Below are 18891 nucleotides of genomic sequence, written 5' to 3'. Positions count from 1 at the left end.
TGAGAAGTTTCCATACATTCAGCTGTGGTTCAATTCCACTTGTTCCTTGGAAGACCTGAGCTGACATGGTTGTTCTAGGTGTGTGAGAAACAACCAGAGTGACTGCACCCAGGCTGGCCAAAGCAGCCCATTCACAGTGGCGAACATCAGGGAAAGAAAACATTTCTGTGCAGCTTGTGCACAGGGTCAGGTGCAAGGACTGAGGACTCAAGAGTCAACAAGAGGTGGGGAGGACCGATTGCTCCCATTTTTTAGACACATGGGGCAGCATTCTCAGCTGAAGTAGGAGGTCATGGACTCAATTCCTTGTTCTCACTGGTGAAGAGTACACAGCTGGATATCAGGGGAGAAGAGAAATTCAAGACAAAGGATGAATTTTTTATGGATCTAAAGTGCATACATACTACAAAAAAAGGTTTTCTTTTATAATTTGCGGCAAACATATCTCTTGGAGAAAGAATCTCTCTGAAGATTTTCACAGCAATTGCTCACAAAATCATTAGTAAAATACCATGGCAAAGGATATTTCTTCATCCAGTCATGAATAGCCTCCCATAATAACTTGACAGAGTTTACTTACACTTTGTTATAACTGACTAGTCACCGATCCTTTTCATTACTACCAGCTGCTGTTGCTGCTGCCTATTCCTGATATTATCAGTTGTGTTTGGCTGGCTGCAGCCACCTGCAGACCTGGCTGATGAATACAGCCAGCAAATGGGAATATTAAAATGGCTCAACTGCCTAAAGACCATATCTAGTTCCTAGAGAAAAGGAGTAAATTTGTCCTCCGTGTTGTCTAGCTGTGGTGAGTCAGTTATCTGGTAAGAGTAGTGAGTTGTGTAACACACACAGCTGTTCCGGCAGATGGGCCTCTCTGTAACCAAGTCACAAGTTTCATTTCCATTGCCCAGAATTAAGAATCCTTTTTTTTCTCTCTCTCTGTTTTCCCCTTTTCTGCACCAGGGTTGTTCATTTTGGCGTACCAGAGCCTGCTGTGGATTTATTCTGATGGCAGATGGTGGACACCTTGCAGGAGATCAGATAAGTCTGTGAGGGAAAGAGAGAACAAGAACCAAAGTGATGCTAACTTTGATCCAATCTTTGAGGGCCTGAATCAGTACTAATATTTTGGTTCAATGTACCTGCAGTTAGATGGGTCATTTGGTGTGGGCCAAGGTATTGTCTCATTCAGAAGTCCATTGTCCCAGCAGGACACGAATTATTATCTACCAAACTCATTTTCAGACACATGCTCTCCTTGTCTCTGTTTCAGCCATGCAGCACTGTGTGCTTGAAACACTCAATGCCATCAAGCGGGATTTGCTCATTAGTAGTGTTTGCAGACTTTATCCTCTGGCCATTGACCAGTTCCTTCTTTCTCTGGCATTGTGAAATCTGCTACTTGCTGCAGAGAATAGTCAGTGCTGGACATGGATCTCCAGTGTGGAGTCACCATCTCTTACAGTCGTTATCACAACCTTCATAGTATTTATTGTTCTGTCTAAAGCTCTAGTTCCTGTCAGCTAGTAGCTGTAGAACAATAGCAAAGCTTTTTCTTTCCTTTTTTTTTTAAATATAAAATAATTCTCTTGCTCTCACAATTGCACAAAAAAGCATAAAAACATGGCCCAGGGGTCCAGAACCAGACAAGCAAATAAAACTTCATATTTAGATTATATTTCCATGGCATTCATAAGACAGTCTCACCAACATTTTAGGACTGGCAACATCATAGTGTTTTCATCTGTGGCTGGAAAACACATAGGCCAGCTCTTCAATAAGATTTTATCCCTGGTGGTTTCTCAAGGTCAGATTCTGCGTAATGTGAACATAGTTACGAAATTGCCCTGCTCAGAAGAAGAGATAACAATTCTTTTTTTTTTTTAATCCAAAAACTTGTTTGAAGAAGAATATGATTCTAAGTAGGCCACTGCCTCCATCACACTCCATCTTTGATTGGTCTTTGGTCCTCTGGAGACTCCAGAAATGGTCCACGATGGCAGTGTCCATGTGGGGGGGAATTGACTCTCAGTTTCACACATAGATCTGCTATTTTCTAGGCTTCGGGCCTAACTATGCTCTTGTTTGCACCATGCCAGTCTCACACCCAGCTCAGAATTTGTCCCACAGATTTGTCCTGATCCTCCGCAGGTATAGCTGGGCAGGCCTTGGTACACTGCTGTATTACAGCAATTGCCATAACAAGTCACATTTCCCAATTGGAAAGTGCAACAGAGAACTAGTAGGTAATATTGTAACACACTGTTTGTGTTACTGTCCCAAGCAAGGAGTCGTATTAACTGGACGCAGTCAAAAAGGTGATGGCTGCCCAAAGTCTAAGGCTACGCCTACACAATGACAAAGAACAGGTCTGTTCTCTGGCCTTGAGAACAACTGGCACCATTTAACCACATTTAACCACATTCTCTTAAAATCCAAAGTGGTAACTGTACCTGACCCATGCTATTGGTAATGCTACCCGGCCCGTGCCAACTCCTGCATCAAGCCCAGAAACACTTCAGAGCCAGTAGGCTTGGGGCAGGACAGCCACAACAGCTTCACAGAATGAACTCTTGTGACCAGGCGTGCAGCTTGGTGTTCTTTAATTTCCTTTTATAAATGCAACCTAGGGAATCAGAATGCTCATATGGTTAAGGCATGCCAGTTCCTCTCTTAAGGGCACCTTATGTTGAGCTGATTTCCATGGGGCGGGTACAGCTGTAGGCCAAGTCCACTGCAGCATCTACAGTAAAGAACCAATTGGAAAGGCTTTGATCCATGTCCCTTGCTCAGGCTTCCTTCTAAAGAAATCCAGGGTAAAATCAGCATGCACTTCAAAAGACACAGGGCACATCACTCTTGCAATACCCAGAAGCCTTGTGACTCGATGATGCTTGAACAGTGGCAGTTTAGCATCCATCCTTCATGAGCCACAGCCGCCTGCTTCATGACTCACCTTGCAGCAGGCTATCTCCTCAAAGCCATACACATGGTTGGCTCCCTCAGACTTGCTAGAATGCAAATCCCCCAGAACATGAACCAGAATGTCTTTCCACTTTTGGTGGACACTGCTCTTCTGCAGACATGAGAAGAAAGCCTAGGGGAACGTTACCCTTGAAAACAAAGTTCTGCCTTTCCAGAGACAAAAGAGGGCTCTGCAATGTCCCATCCCACAAGTATTCACCAATCGATTTTGTTGAATAATAAACCTCTTGATCGTGTATGTTTCTAATGAGCTGGAGTCTGGGTGGGAGGTCTGAGCCACAGTGTTTTCAAAAGGAGAGAGGGAAGGACACATCAATGACCACATTCCACCCATGGTTTTAATAAACCAGCAGGTAGGAAAGTAAGAACTCCTCCAGAATTATGTGCCAAAAATGTAGCAATTGCAAAATATTAAAAGTCCTTTTTATATAAAAATATCACACACACCCCAAACTGCAAGCCATGAAGAGAAATGAGTCTAAATTGCTAAATAAATAAGAAAGGGGAGCTTTGGACAAAAATAAACAATAACTGGCATTTAGGGAACTTAATCTGCATCAGAAAACCTCCTCCTCATTTGCTCTGGCTTCTAATTTTTTCCATATTTTTGTCATTAGACATTATTAAAGTACTACTGTTCCAGGGCTGGGTGATGAAAGGCTGAGATATGATTCAGCCCCCTACGTTATATAAACAAATCCAGGTCGTTATGACATCCACTGCAATTTTTTTTCTTCATTCTTCTGAATCCTTCATCGTACCTCATTACTGGTTGCGCTGTGAAGGCTCTTTCAGGTGATCAAATGCAATTTCAGGCCAGCTCTTTTGCTGCTAATGTGGTATAATAGGCTTGCAGCCAGATGTCTGCTTCCAAAACAGTCCTCAGTTCATTTTTCTCGTAACTGGGCCATGTTGAAACTAGCAGCCATTTAAAATATGATTTAAAAAGCAAACCAGGAAGTGTCAGTTTAAAGTTAGCTCTGATCCATTAATCAGCATTGGAGACAATGATGTCGGTGTGACCGGATGGGCTGACTTATGATAAGTTAAGATTTATCTGGGGTATAACAAAAGGGCAGTCTGCTGGTTTAAAGAGTCTCTTTCCCTTTTCCTTTGGCAAAATCAAGACATTGTTTAGAAAGCCAAAGAGAATGCCATTCAGAAGGCTGAGGTCATTTCCAGAGATGAGTCTAATATGAGGTATGACAAAAAAAGAACCAAAAAAAAGAGCATCTTCCATCACGGAAAACTTCTCTAGCATGAACTCTCATTTGGTAGGTGAACCAAAGCCAGCCGAAATCAATAGAAACACACCCACTCAGTGCAGTAAGGCTCAGATCAGCCATATTGCAGTGCTGTAATCATTGCTTTAAGGACAGGTCATGTCCCTGGGCCATCCCAACCTGGACATTTGAGTGTTAACCTCAGAAATTCTTACATGTCTGGGACATAAGGCAGTCCCTGTGGAGCAAGAAATGCAGAAAATACACTTACAAAGCCACCACACTTTTTACTTAATTGTAACAGGAATGGGGCCAACAGAGCACAGGCTCAGAAAATAGGGGCTGAGTTAGTGGACAGGGGTCAGGAATTAGGGGAGATGGCTGGGAACTCAAATGCCAGTTCCTCTCTGGCTAACCCCATGTGCAGTACTCTCTAATCCCAACACATGATTTTGCCTTCCCTATTTAGAGCAGGACTTTTTCCAACCTGATGGCTACACAGATGAATAATCATTCCAGTCTGGGGCAAGGAGCTATATAAAAGAATGAGGGCAGCATTCCTGTTAGTGGGACATACAGTCTGTTCCTGACAATCCTGCTGTGCAAAATTACACCTTCGAAGGATAGGCATGGTAAACAGTGTAGCTCCCTGCCGAAGAGACAGCATTACCCACCCCATGTTATAAAAATAACAAAAAAGACCACACATAAAAATTCCACTATTTTTGTGGAAGCTGTGGAAATAGCCTTCTCTAGCTTTCTTGGCAGTATTATTTCCATGCCTATTAATGATTCTCAGAGCAGAGAACAAAAAAGAAGAGGTCTGGATGACTGCAAAACTTGGTCTTCCAAAGTCACTCAGTGTCAGCTTTAGTATTAGGGCTGTATGGGAAGAGCAAAACCCAGATATAACCCACCTTCCTGGATACTGCTGCTGTACAGTCTACAAAAGGGGATGTGGCTTTCCAGAAGACTGCCTTGGACTGTGGGTGGCCACTCTGCCCTCTGGAAGTCTCACACTCCTGGATGACAAATGAAGCAGAGCCCAACACTGAGCTGTTCTCTGAAATATCTCACTTCGAGTTAGTTGAACTTGGAACAGTTATTGCACAGTTCCTCTTCCATCATCAAATCACAAGGTATGTTGACTTCCAGGCAGCAGATTTTTGAGGTCTAAACAAGACTTCTGTAACCCAGCTAAGGGCTCAGTCCACCTCTCACTGGCAGCAATTGACAGATCCTCTTTGACTTAAAGGCAGCTGGACCAAACAGCAAGAGAAATGTAGAGGATTCAGAAGTACATAAATAGTGGTAACTCCCTGCAACAATTGTGCAATGTTGATTTTAGGCTAAGCATTAAGCCAATCCCCAGGTGGAGATAAATTTCTTAGCCTTCAGCCTTATTCTCAAAGTGTCTGGAGATGCAGTATCTGCCTCTGGAAGAAGCACAAATTTGTGAGCCATTTGTCTGACGATGGTTTGGTTATCTACCCACTAGAGAATTTGAAATTTCCACTGATTTCAGTGGATGGAGGAACAGATGAGATGAGGGGTTGTTCCAGGCATATTCCAGGGTTATCTGTTGAGGCATCACAGCTGAGCAAAGAAACCTGATCAGAACAGGAAGAAATCAACAAAACTTTACCCAAAGTGGATGCTGAAAGTCCAGCTGACTCAGATGATCCATGCAACAGTCAGGTAAAAAGCAGCTCATTACAAAATTTTTGGGGGGGAGGGGATCTTCTTTTCTTCCACAGTCATGCAGAACCCCAGGCCAACAAACCCCAAAGGGAAAATTCCCCTCTGTAGGAAGTTGAGAAACGTAGGCAGACCAGTAGCCCAGGGTGTAGAATCTGGCTTGTCCTGGCTTGACCAGCACAAGTCACCCAGGTTCTGGATTTATGTATATATGTTCTTGGTTTTGCTTTGATCTCTGCCTCTCTGCTCCTATTCACACTCATGTTTCTCTCAGCGGAAACTCAGCACACGAGTGGTTTTATAGACTTTTGCCTCAGACACAGTTTACCTGTCTATAAAAGAGCAGCTGTAGTTTAGCTGCTCACCAAAGGTGGCACATACATTTGGGATCACATCCACATGCACAATTTTGAGGAGAAATTAGAAGGGCTTCCCCACACCATCCCAAATTCAGCTGGCCTAAACTGCTTGATGATGTGCCCTTGCTTCTGCATCTGGTGCTTTTAGTGGTCTGTCTGCTGAGGGTTTAGCACCACCCTCCCTCCACTTGCATACTGGTTGTCGGACAGAAAATATGACACATTATCTGTGCAATAGCTCCTGCATCGATGGATAATTACAGAGTCGGGGCCAAGAGATCAGACATCTGTTTTGTTTTTGCAAACAGCTCGGAAACGTCTGCAGCATTCCAGTCAAAAGAGAGGAGGGAGAATTCAGAGGACAATACAGCACGGTTTTGTGGTTAAAGCACTGTCTGGAGCAGTTAGAAGACCCATATTCTAATTCCTGCTCTGACACTGATTTGCTGTGCAATTGTGGGCAAAGTCACTTAGCTGGTCTGTGCCTTTGTTATTCCAGTTGTAATAATATTTACATCACAGGGGAGTTAGGAGGCTTATTCAATTAATGTGTGTGAAGCATTTTGATATCCCCCGATGGCTGGAGCTGTGGAGACGCTCTTCAGCATGGCTGCTGGCATCCACGGAGGGCAGAAGGAGAAGTAAGCGCTCAGCTTCCTCCCCTCCATCACTCCTCTCGCACACGGACGTGCGGCTGTGCCCAAGCGACCACCGCTAGCACCCAGTGACGGCCTCCCCCGGCCCTCAGAGGACCCTGCTCTCCCCTTGCACCCCCTCCCTCAGCCCCAGAAATGGCATGAGATGAGCAGCAGTCCCTCCGACAGGGCTTTCCAGAGCATCACGCCGGGAAGGTGTCTCCATACCCTTCTCTCCCGACTTCAGTGCAAAAGATACGTGTTTTCTCTTAGTAGTGCTTGCCTCTCACCATTTGTTTTCTAAGGGAGTTGCTAGAAAACTCTCCTGCTATTTTTTTTATAACTATATCATGTCTGGTATTGTATTTCTATTTTCCCCTGAGGAAAGAAGCCAAAAGAAGTAGGAACAACAAATAATGTGTGGGAGAGTGTTTTTCTTTTCTTTTCTTTTCTTTTCTCTCCCTCTTTTTCTTTCTTTTTTTTTTTTAACCTCTGTTCAAAGCCTCTTTCTGTTTGGCTCCAGCATTATTGCGACTACAATTCCCTACTCTCTGCTACTCTCTGATCTTTTTTCTATTATAGTCGTATTGACTTAATTTGGGGTAATGAGCTGTTTGTGTTGAACCCCTGGATATTTTCATATTTGCATCCCAAAAGCCTTCCTTTTCTTCCCTCATGCTTACTTTTCCCACACAAGCTCTCCTTTCTTCTTCTTTCTTTTTCTCTCTCTTTTTCTTTCTTTTTCTTTTTCTCATTCCTTTTTTCTTCCTTTTGCTTGCTTCCTTCTCTTTGCCTCTTTCTCTTTATTTTCTTTTCTTCTTTCTTTTTTCTTTTTCTTTCTATCTTTCTTTCTCCTTTTTTGTCCTTTTTCTTTCTTTCTCTTTCTCTTTTTATTTCTTTTTCTTCATTTTCTTCTTTTGTCTCTCTCTGTTTCTTTTTCTCTTTTTCTTTTCATTTCTTTCTTTCTCTTTTTTCTTGCCTTTTCTTTCCTTTTCCTTTCTTCTTTCTCTTTCCTTCCTTCCTTTCTTCCTTCCTTCTTTCTTTCTTTTCCTTCCTCCCTCCCTTTCTTTCTTCTTCCTTTTTTTCTTTTCCCTCCTACTTTTTCTTTCTTTTTCTACTTCTTTCTCTCCTTCTTTACTTCCTTCCCTGTCTCCCTTTTTCTCTTCCTTTCTCTTTCTCCCTCTTTCTTCCTCTCTTCCTCTCTCCCTCTGTTCCTCCCTTCCACTTATCCTTTCTCTTCCTTTCTTTCCTTCAATTCTTTTTTTTTCTAAAAAAAAAGAAAACCACACAACAGGAGAATTAACCAAAACATCTGTATTAATTAAGGAGATGTCTCTGAGAAACACTAGCTGTGAAGCATGTTTGCTTTATGAAGTATTCTCGTCAGACATCTTGGACCTGAGCCATGTATTTATTTGGGGGAGGGGTAAAAAACATGGCATGGGGAGAGTTTTTGATTGCTTTTCTTAGTGGCAAATTCATCTTGTTTGTCCCAGGCTCCCACATGTTTTAAAATCATTATGGTATGTAGTTTCCAACCACAGAGGAGAGATTGCTGAGGAAACGGGAGGAAAAATACTCCATCTGTTTAAAAATTAAAAGTGAAGTGTTATCTTTCCCCTCTTTCTCTCCTGCCTTAGATGAATGTGGCAGATGCCGGTTGGTGCCCAGGGGCTGTGCAGAGAATAATTTTTAGACCAAGGTCTTTCAATTTTCCTTCCTCAAACATACACAAATCCACAGACATACTCAGCCTATCTGCCCACAGATGTTCTGCTCAGGCTGCCAGAAACGGCAGTCCCAAGCCCGTGGTGGTACTCTGCACCCCAGCTTCGCCACCCAGGAGAAGACATCCTCGCTCTGCTGCAGCGCTGTCCCAGGGGCGCTGCGCTGGTGCGGTGGGAGATCCCCTGCCTGCACAGCACGTCAGAAAGAGACAGGAGCAGGATTTATTTTGGTTTAGGCTGGTTGGGTTTTTGGTTTAGGCAGGACTGGAAATCTGGCCACAGGCTGCAGACAGTGAAGCCGACAGCCCTGGATCCTCATTGCCTCCAAGCTCAGGGCCTCTTTCCCTACACAGGTGCTGACGTGAGATGCACCCTGGCCTCTCCATATACAGCTGTTAGACATAAACCAGGGACCAAGCAGTCACGCTTTTCCTAAGCAAGCGAAAGAACCTGACATTTAGTACCTGTTTCTTCACAAGTAACCTGAGAGGAGACAGCAAGAGCAGACATATTAGTCCCTTACAAATTAATCCCACAAAAGAGAATTTCATCCTGAACTTCTCCCTTCATTTCTCCAGCTTCGACATCAGAAAGCCAGGCTGGGGCGGGGGGGGAGGGGGGGGGCCGCGGGATAACACACAGACTTGCAAAACCTTCAGAGGCTTCCTCCACACACACAGCACACAGAAAATGTAATTAATGTATTAGTATTTAAGAGGTTTTAACTTTGAAGAGTGGTCGTGACTTGCTAAATCCTCAGTAAAAGGAGTAAGGTGTTTAATAGCAAGGCATTTATGCACTCCATCTCTCTGCGAGCATTTCATAAATGCACAGAAAACTTCAGGCAACACAGAAAACTAATTTCAGAGACATCAGCTATCTCTCAAGCCAGCAGAGTAGCATGGATATACTCCAGCTAAAGATACGCTGCCCCAGGATGTACAGAACATATATGCTTTCACAACTTCTACAATATCACGAAAAGGAAAGAAAAAATAATTGTATCACACAATAAAAGGGCAGGTTGTGCATTTTTCCACCCTGCTTGCTTTCCTTCCCCTGCAGGAGAACCTGAGGTCAGTAAGTTACTTTTTTAACAAAATGTATCGCTCGTGCTTCCTTCCACTCCGAAGAGCTCCTACGTCTTTCACAGGCAGCTCTGCGCTCGGGAGCTTTTAAGGGTTTCTAATCCTGGAAGGCCGTCTGACATCACCCCGCTTCTTGTCTGCTGATGTTTCGTACAAGCCTCACATTTCCTTAGTGTTTTTCAGAGCCACCAATTACCGCAGCAATTCTGTGTTTATGTTCTGGTTTTGTGCTTTTTTTTCTTTCCCCTGATGCTTTCCTGGCTTGCGTCCCGACAGGCTGCTCTGTCCTAGACGTGTTTTGTGCCAAGGGTTAAGCTGGACCAGCTTGTTACAAAAGAAGAGAAAAAAAAAAAAAAAGTGGGAGGGAGGAGGGTTTTTTCTTTTTTTTTTCCGCCTAATTTTCTTCATTGACTTCAGGCACCATGTGATCAGGAAGCCTGGCCCCTTTCCATTTCCCTTCCCGACTGAAGGGAAACATTGTGTAGCGGTTGCCCCTGCCACCGGTGGGACGGCCTTGCGCCGCCTTACGTAGGAGGATAAAAATAACCAGCATATTTAAGGCGCGCAGTGGAATCCCAGCGCAGGCAGAGCCGGGCTGGTCGGCCAACGAGCAGCACGGGCTCCAGCCCCGGCGCGCACGCACGCACGCACGCACGCACGCATCCCGCCACGGGCTGGCCCTGGTGCAACGCCAGACGTGCGCCTGGCAGCGGCCGCCAAACAGTTAGCCCCTGGGGAGGCCCCGAAGGGGAGAAAAGGGGGAAAAAGTTGAAAAAGTAATCATACGAGGAAAGCGAAGGGGGAATTGGAGAGCCTTCTCGTCTCTTTGAACGAACCGATTCTAGCACAGCGGGTGTCTCTCCAAAAGCCAGCAGCTGCCCTGGGTGTTCTGTGTGCTTTCTGCGGGGGCAGAGGGTGCCTCAGACTTTAGCCACCACAACACTGTTTTTGTCCTGGGATTTTGTAGGGGTGAGCACCGGGGAATTATACTCAGCTCCTAGGAAGGAGAGTTTAGGACAGCACAGTTTTCATTTCCAGTTTTATGAGGCTCTTGTTTCCAAATCACAAGTGTGGCTGAGTACAAAACAACTCTTGTTTGTTGGTTAAAATAATTAAACAAGAAGAGGATCCAGACCACGAGGCCTGAGCTGGACTGACAGCCCCTTTTCTCCTGTTCTTTGGAGAGCCACAGCTGTCAAAAGTCTTCATAGATGGGGGGGGGGGGGGGGAGATAGATGACTATTAGTTAGGCTCCTTTTCATGCTGTAACGCACCTTTAACACTGTGTAATGAGCAATACTGGGCAGCCTCTGCCACCAGTACAGAGGCAGAAGGAGCTGCTGTTTTAAGGACAGCAGTGCCAGCCCTCCTGTAAAGCTGACCCGACGTGCAAACCCCAGCAAAGCCAGCTTCGCTTGGTCCATCGGGGCTCAGGGAGCGCGGATGTGGAGAACCGGAGGATATTGCGGGTCTACTGGGGAACCTCTTGCCCAGATGATCCCTGCTAATCCCCACCGCAACAACATGACCCGCAACCCTGCCCCAAACCTCCTTGAAGGGGCCAGGAAACTACCCCTTCTGGGCAGATTACCCATGCCATAGCAGTCTCTTTTCCTGGCATACTCAAGGAAAGTTTTAATAAGAAAGTATAAGGCTCTGTGGCCTTTTCTGAAAAGATGAGTGGCCTCTCCGTCCTCCTGAAAAGGGAAGTAAGATATGAACCTGGATGAAGGACAGAGATTGTTTCTGAGATAATTTCTCCTGCAGAGCTCAGTTAAATGTTAGCCAGAAAATAAAATGGCAATCTTTGATTTACCTTGGAATTTCCCCTTTACTCCACGGGACCCAGTGTAACAAAAATCCAGTTTACAGAAGTTGTGATAATGGTTGAGCACAAACTTACGCTTTTTTTATTGCTTATGCAATCGCATGGGTTTATTTCAAGGAATTAAGGGAAAAAAAATGTAAGAGCATTTGTAAGGCACTACACCTGCCTAGACTTTCTGTTTATTTTTGCAAGTGCTATGGCTTTACAGTTACATTTTCTAGGGTGTTTTTTTTTTTTTTTTTTTTTTTTGAGTGTAATATTGAAACAAGCCAGGAAAACTTGCCTTAGAGAGGAATAACTAGAACTCAAAGTTTCAGCACAGCAGACATTTACCTCACAAGCATCGCTCCACTTAGATACTTCTATAAACGTGAATACTTAACATGCAGTATTTGATAACTCCTCAGATCAAATAGACTTTGATCTTATAAACCCTTTATTACACAGGGAAATATTATCCCCATTTTATATAGATATGGAGCTGTGCAGGAGGAACAGTGGAAGCCCAGTGCCCAGTTATGCACTTAAAGTCTCTCCAGTCTCTGAGAAAATAATTTTGCACATCTGGGTGACCGTAGCAGAGCTGGGCTTTAGCCCTGTCCTGCTGCACGTCCGGCTGCTCCTCTGCATCATGGAGCATCTCGTGAGTCACTGTCACATGCTTAAGCATAAATCCGCTGGATAGGAGCTGATTCCTTCCTTCCTTCCTTGTTAGTTGATTTGTAGAGAGATGCGTCTGCCGTTTGCTGCTAATAGACTAAAATAGATGTTCCTTAGCTGGGAGAAGCTATAAATGCATGTGGCAAGAGAAACTCATGGCTCGCTGGCTTCCCTGCTCCAGCAGCAGGGCTGGCCATGTTAAACCGTTGCATTAGCCTGCCCGTGCCACCACCAGCCCTGGTGCCAGCAGGCATCCCCAGGTGAACCTGCCACAGGGGCTGCGAGCTGTCACCAGCCTCGGTCACCACAGATCTCCCCGACAGATCCAACAGGCAACGTCTGCCAGGTGCCTCCGACAGCAGAGCCTGCCCCAGTGATGGAGAGCTGTGTGCAGAAATCAGACTTCAGAGGTGCCCAGCCCTTGAATCACCACGCGTTCCAGTCTGCCGCGGTTTGGATAAAGCAGTTGCAAAGGTATCTGCACATGCAAACACTTGGCGCTGAATGATTTCATCATGGATGCGTGAGGAGTATGGCAGGCAGAGATGTGTGTTTGGGGGCTGTCATGTGGCCAAATTGTCTCTGCAGCAAATACAACCCAGCAAGTTTCACAGGCTTTGCAGTTTCAGAACAAAAGTTTCACACAAACTTAATTAGCCCCAGATTTTTAACGCTAGTAAGTAGTTATAACTCCTCAGAAAGAGCTATTTCTTATTGACCATTTCCCATTGATACTTTTTCCAGTTGATGCCCACATCACACCTTTACAAAATGAACAAAGACTCCAAATCCCCAAATGCTTAAGCCATTTCTTTTTCTCTTTTCTTTCAATTGTAGCTTGCCATGTTGTTATAATTAAATTTCAAAGCCCAAGTCTGCAGTTGTTTTTCTTTTTCTGGCATTGTTTTCCATCCAGTAGCTGCTACAGCCCAGCACAAACCAAAATCACCCATCTAAATATGAATAGACCTCTCCTCTTCCAGTCAGGTGGCCTGATCTGTTGCTGAAAGATAAAAGTAAACATTGCTGGTTAGCGAGAATATGAATGGCAATGTAACAGGGCCCTTATTTCTTAGCAGAGGGATAAATGGTGGATAAGACTCCAGTGCAGGATGTTTGATTTCTCTGCATCTAATCACCTAAGTGGCCTTGGTTGTATCACCCAACTTTTGTGATTTGCCTGTGGCCGTGTTTGCAACTGTCTCTAGGCTGAAAATCCTGTAGGCCAGGATACTCTCATGGTCTCCTTCACTCTGGATGTATGCCAGTACAAGGGGGCCAGACCTCATTTAGGACCTCTGGTTGACACGGACAGCAGTCACAATTTGCGGCCAGGGTCTCCTCAGTGCTGGGGCCAGGAAGCGATGCTGCAGAGGAAGGCGAGAGCCCACATCACAGCCACAGAGCAAAGAGGCATCTGCTCGCCCAGAGTCCTTTTAAAAAACTGCTTCGTGGAGAACTCGAGTTTGTTTTCACCTACTGACACCAGTGTGATTTCTTTTTTTATTGTTCCCTTCCATCTCAAGGCAGAGCCCCGGCTCCTTAGCACCTCACCCTAAGGGATACAAGCATCCTTCAGCACGAAAAGAAGCTGCTGTGCTTACCCTCCTATAATCCTTTCCAGGTTAAGGCAGGCCAAAAACACACCTACCCTTTTCAGTGTTTCCTCCAAAAAGTGGCAAGTGAGCAGAGGAAACTCCGAGCCCCTGCACATCCATACCCTATAAGGAATTGCCTTCAAACACCACAAATAAAACAAAGGTACAATCTTCAGCTGATCTCAATTACTGGAGCTCCATTGAATTGAACAGAGCTAGCATAATTTACACCAGATGAGCATCTGCCCTAAACATATGTTACATTATGGTTCAACAAGATGGTCTTAGCTTGCCTTCGGCGGGGGGGGGGAGTAGGTTTGCTCATGTCTAGGAATGACGGATTGCTAAATCCCCAAGAGCGAGGAGGTAAGTAGGAAAAAGAAGGCGTTTGGTTATTAGGCCTTCTTATATCCAGTGATTAGGGTGGGAAGAGACAGACTGTGTGGGAAACAGGCTTCCCTACACCCATTCTGGCAGCTTTTGATTGGCCCCTGACCAGACATTTATTAAAACAGCCTCATAAGTTGCGCTCTCACTAAAGAACAATACGAAACCAACCAAACGTTAATGTCTTCAATCTGTTCCTGCTGAGATTTCCGCCTCCCCATCTCCCTGATTATTAGAGAAGAAGGGGGAAAAAAGGAAAAAAAAAGAAAAGAAAAAGAGCTTGTATTCCCAGCCTCAGCTGACAGATCTGTTGTAGCCTCCTGGAGTTTTTGTAATTAGAACAAAGGATCCTTGGGACAGAAACTATAATTGTCATTGAGTGTTCGTACGTTTTAACTCAGCCCAGGTTAGTCTTCCAAACAAACTCAAAGCAGTGACAGAAGGAACTTGAGGCCTAAGAGCGAAACTCCAAGGGAAGATTAAGAGCCCTCAGAGAGGATAGTGTATCATACCTGCTACTTCTTTCTTTTGTTTTTTTAGTATACTCAAGATTGTTTTCCTCAGCAAGCCACTGGAAAACTGTGCTACAAACACTTGTCAACCAGAGGGCTGGGATAATCTTTGCTTCATCTGCTGGAATTTCAGTGACAGGAGCTAGGAATAGGGAGGAGATAATTTCAGCAAGTGAAAATGCCAGGGCGGAATATGTGACTGAGCTTCTGAATGCTGCCAGGAGGTGGAAGGGATTTTAAATTCACCACTCTTGTTGAAATTTATAGGAACTGTGCATCCCAAGCCGATCACCAGAACAGGTTTTATGTTTTGCTGAGCAGTTTCTTAAAATGCCTGAGCCTTTTCCTTATGGCTACCTCTGTAGTGGTAAATCAGAGAGGCCGGGGACCATTTCTCTGGTCTTGAGGGCAAGGGTTATGGCACAGCTCACGTCCTCACATCAAACTGTGTCAGATCCCTGCATCCCACTGGTAGCAGCCTCTGGCCAAACTGTGCCCAGGCATTGTCTGGAGAGTACAGGTTGGCAACAAGCCCAAACTATGCCAGGGAGTGTGCTAACAATTAAATAATGTAGATGATCATGACAAGTGCTCAAGTCCGTGCTGGGGTTCTGCTTAGTTTACTAGTACAGATGCACGCAGCACCACCAGTCACAAAAATCCTTTCAATAAGAAAAGGATGAGACCCAGAACACACAAGGAGAAAAATATATTTGCAGGCACTGTCTCTGGTAATAGTCTGGGGCTCTTTTCTCTAATGTTAGCATTCACTGCTCTAGTAAAACAATGCCTCCGGAGCTCTGCAGGCTAGATGTGGTTGCAGTGGGTCATCCGGATCCACATACAACAGTCCCTTTTTGGGTGGGATTTTCACATCTGTTCTTCATTGCCCTAAAACTGATTTCACCAGGGCAAAGCTAGGCGAGGGCACTAGCGCTGGGCACTTTTAAAAATCTCCCCCGTCACTTCCCAGACACCAACAGCTCCAAAAATGGCAATGAGCTCCTTGGGTGATGAGTGTGCAAGTGATCAAGAGCATGTAGCATTGAGGCCTACCTCCATTTCTTTACTAAGGAAGGAAAGGAAGGGAGGGAAAGAAAAACGGAGGGAAGGAGGGAGGGAAGGAAGAGAGAAAGAGAGAAGAGAACTTGCTGTCCCCAAATAAAACTGATAACAGTCAGGTTCTACAAACGAATCCATGGGGGGACAGCAGAAGTTACACTGAAAGCAAGAATGATGTCAGTGCTGGAAGTCACGTCGGTCTGCGGAGGGGTCGTGTGTGCTCCCATAGCTTTTAACTGGGAAAACATTCTCAGTGTAGCCAGGTGGCCACCACATTTACAGTAACTGGGTGCTGGGACCTCCAAGCTCAGCATGGCTTATTCTTTGAGCGGGTCTGATCCTGCCCACAGTACATGAATAATTTTACCCCTGTATATCTCCCCAATGAGAGGGGTTGGCTTACGAGGGGAAGCTACTGGGGCAGACCCACTGGTGGTTTAGCCACTTCTCCCCTGCTTCACTGGTGTTAGCCAGCATGACATCACCACGTCACCCAGCCCTGTGTCGCAGCTGCTCTGCTCCTCTTGCTAGACCAGGGCACCAGTGTTCAAGGGTCAAGGGCTTCAGTTCAGGACTGCATCAAGGAGAAAAGCGGCAAGCAAGTTGTTCTTCAAGCTATAATGTGCATGAAGAACGTTTCTGTTGCCTCAGTTGCTCTCATACATCAGATCTTAATATACCTCATGTTGGTGATATGAAAATCTCTAATGGTCATATGTTTGGTAGTTTCCAGGAGAAAAGCCTTCTATTAATTAGTAGGCCAGTAGAAAGATAAAGAGCAAATAAACCAAGGGAAAAAGTCTGGAATTTGGTATGCACTCATAGTTTAAGAATCCACAGTGGTTTAAAGGCCATCACCTGTGACATAACAGTGCCTTCTTAGCTGTGTGCCTGTTTTAAGCACCTTTTCAGACTCAGAAAATGATCCTTTTTGATATGAGGAACAATGCATAGAAATAGACAGTTGATTTTCAGCACTGTGTTGAGCTTTTGCACAACAGATCTGAAAATCAAGACCCCTGAAAGAAGAGCTTATCTCACAAATGTAGGGTCCTATCTAACCCATAATTTCCCACACTAATCTCCTGAAGACCAGGGGGAACCAAGCAGAAGGGCATTTATTCTGTAGGAACTAGGCTTTTAACTGCTGTCAACTGACCAGTTAGAAGAGCATATGTCTTAAATGTGGATGATGGTGGAGATGTGGAAACAACTGTAAACAAACAAATGGACAAAACACACTGATCGCTGATAATGTCATGCCAGCAATAGGTACTTGCAAGGGAAGTATTGTCTTCCTGTAATAATCATGGGGTGGGCTCAGCCTTCCCACCGCAGGGACTGAAGCATTGCTTATGAGAACTGTAATTTGTCTCCTTGATGAAAAAATCTGAGAACCAGGTCTCATAGGTAGGATATGTAGCATCCTTTGGAGGACCAATGCCTGATCTCCTTGCTGCCTTCCCAGCATGCATGGTGAATACCCCCTGAGAAACTGATGGGAACAATTACAATTGCTATCGGTTGCTACTACCATTGCTTCAGCGCAGCCATGGTGCAAACTGCTGCTCTCAAAGGGGATGAGAGCCGCTGGCAGGAGCCCCTCACAGGCAAGGCTGCACACACTTTGCTACACTCAGAGATACCCAGCACCGGAGGTGATGGTCCTTCTCCCAACATAAAAAATGGGCAGTTTTGCAGCTGTGAGGATGAGGCCCATGACCAAAGGCAAGCCTTCTTCAGCTGGGCTTTTAGAGACAGAAGACTGAGCCACAGCAACAAATAGCAGGTTTTCTCCTCATTTACCCCTGCTGTGAGGGAAAACACCACAATCTGAAGACACCACAGAGTACCTCAAATGCACACTGCTATAGCTAAGTCAGCCAGACAGCCATGAAGATAGTTGAAATGAGTTTGTTTTCAGCTGCCGTGTTTTAGCATCAAGCCTACATCAGTCACTCAGGTTTAGCTGGTGGATACACTATAGCAGCCAGATTGCTTTCAGCTGGATGGCCCATCCTTAGATCTGCTACCAGCAGATTACAAAAAAATGATTTCTCCTCAGCATTTCTGTGGGAAAAAATTCATATGCTAGCCACTACATGTATTTGTCCCACAGCCAAACTACCCAGTTCTGCATTTTATGCAGCAAAGAACAAGGGTTCCAGAAAACAACTCTCATACAGAAAATAATCCTTATAAGTAATGCTGCTCAGTGCAAGAGCAACACAACTTGACCCTAAAATGTGAATCAAGCAGATGCCAAGGTAAGAAAATAGTCTAATTAAATGTTTAAGCCCTGTTGCCAATATTTTGCTAAGCACAGAGTAAAATGGCAATCTGTTTACAATGTTTTGGCTGTCCTTTGCATATTCCAGGTAGACCATTTAAGTCAAAAGCCTCTCTATGTATACAATAAAGTTGCTGATGTCTCCTGGGAGGTTTGGAATAACATTCCCTAAAGAAACAATCCTTTTTATATAACATAATTCCCCATCCCACTCTTTCTTCGTTCTTTATTGCTAAGGTTATTTTCACTAACTAAACCTCCCATTATGGCTGTTCCTCAGCTGAAGTCCTGGGCTGGATACCTCTTGTTATTCTGCCTGATCAGGTGGAAACTGGCAGTACAGACACTGACTGTACTGAAGGTGGTCTGAAACAATGCAGGAAGACAGAGCAAGGGGGAAGAGGGTTTCTCCCTGAATTGCTAACACCAATTCAGCATTCACTAGACTTGTTGCGGAGGCTGAAGGCGAGCACCTGGAAGCAGCTGGTCCTGCAAGCAGGTTCCCTTGCTGCAGCTTATAAAACTGTCATGTTACTTTATCCTCTTGTTTGTGCAATCAAATTCTGATGTGAAATCTCTACCTGCAGATGGACATGCAATGGCAAGTAGTGTCTTAAATAAAAGGCAGACTTTAGGTGGACAAAGCAAGCTGCTAGATGGTCACTAGAGACAGCGTGGCAAGTATTTTACAGAATTCAATGCCATTGAAGGAATTTCAGTGTTTTAGCCAGGGTTTTACTGTTACAGTTCAAGAAGTGAAGGCTGGTGACATGTGTCCATTGTCTGGGGGTTTCTTCCTTGGAAGCCACTGCTTTGAGCTGTTGTCAAGAGTGGAA

Source organism: Dromaius novaehollandiae, chromosome Z (assembly GCF_036370855.1).
Source record: "Dromaius novaehollandiae isolate bDroNov1 chromosome Z, bDroNov1.hap1, whole genome shotgun sequence".
NCBI lineage: Eukaryota > Metazoa > Chordata > Aves > Casuariiformes > Dromaiidae > Dromaius > Dromaius novaehollandiae.
Note: the sequence above shows the minus strand (reverse complement) of the source record.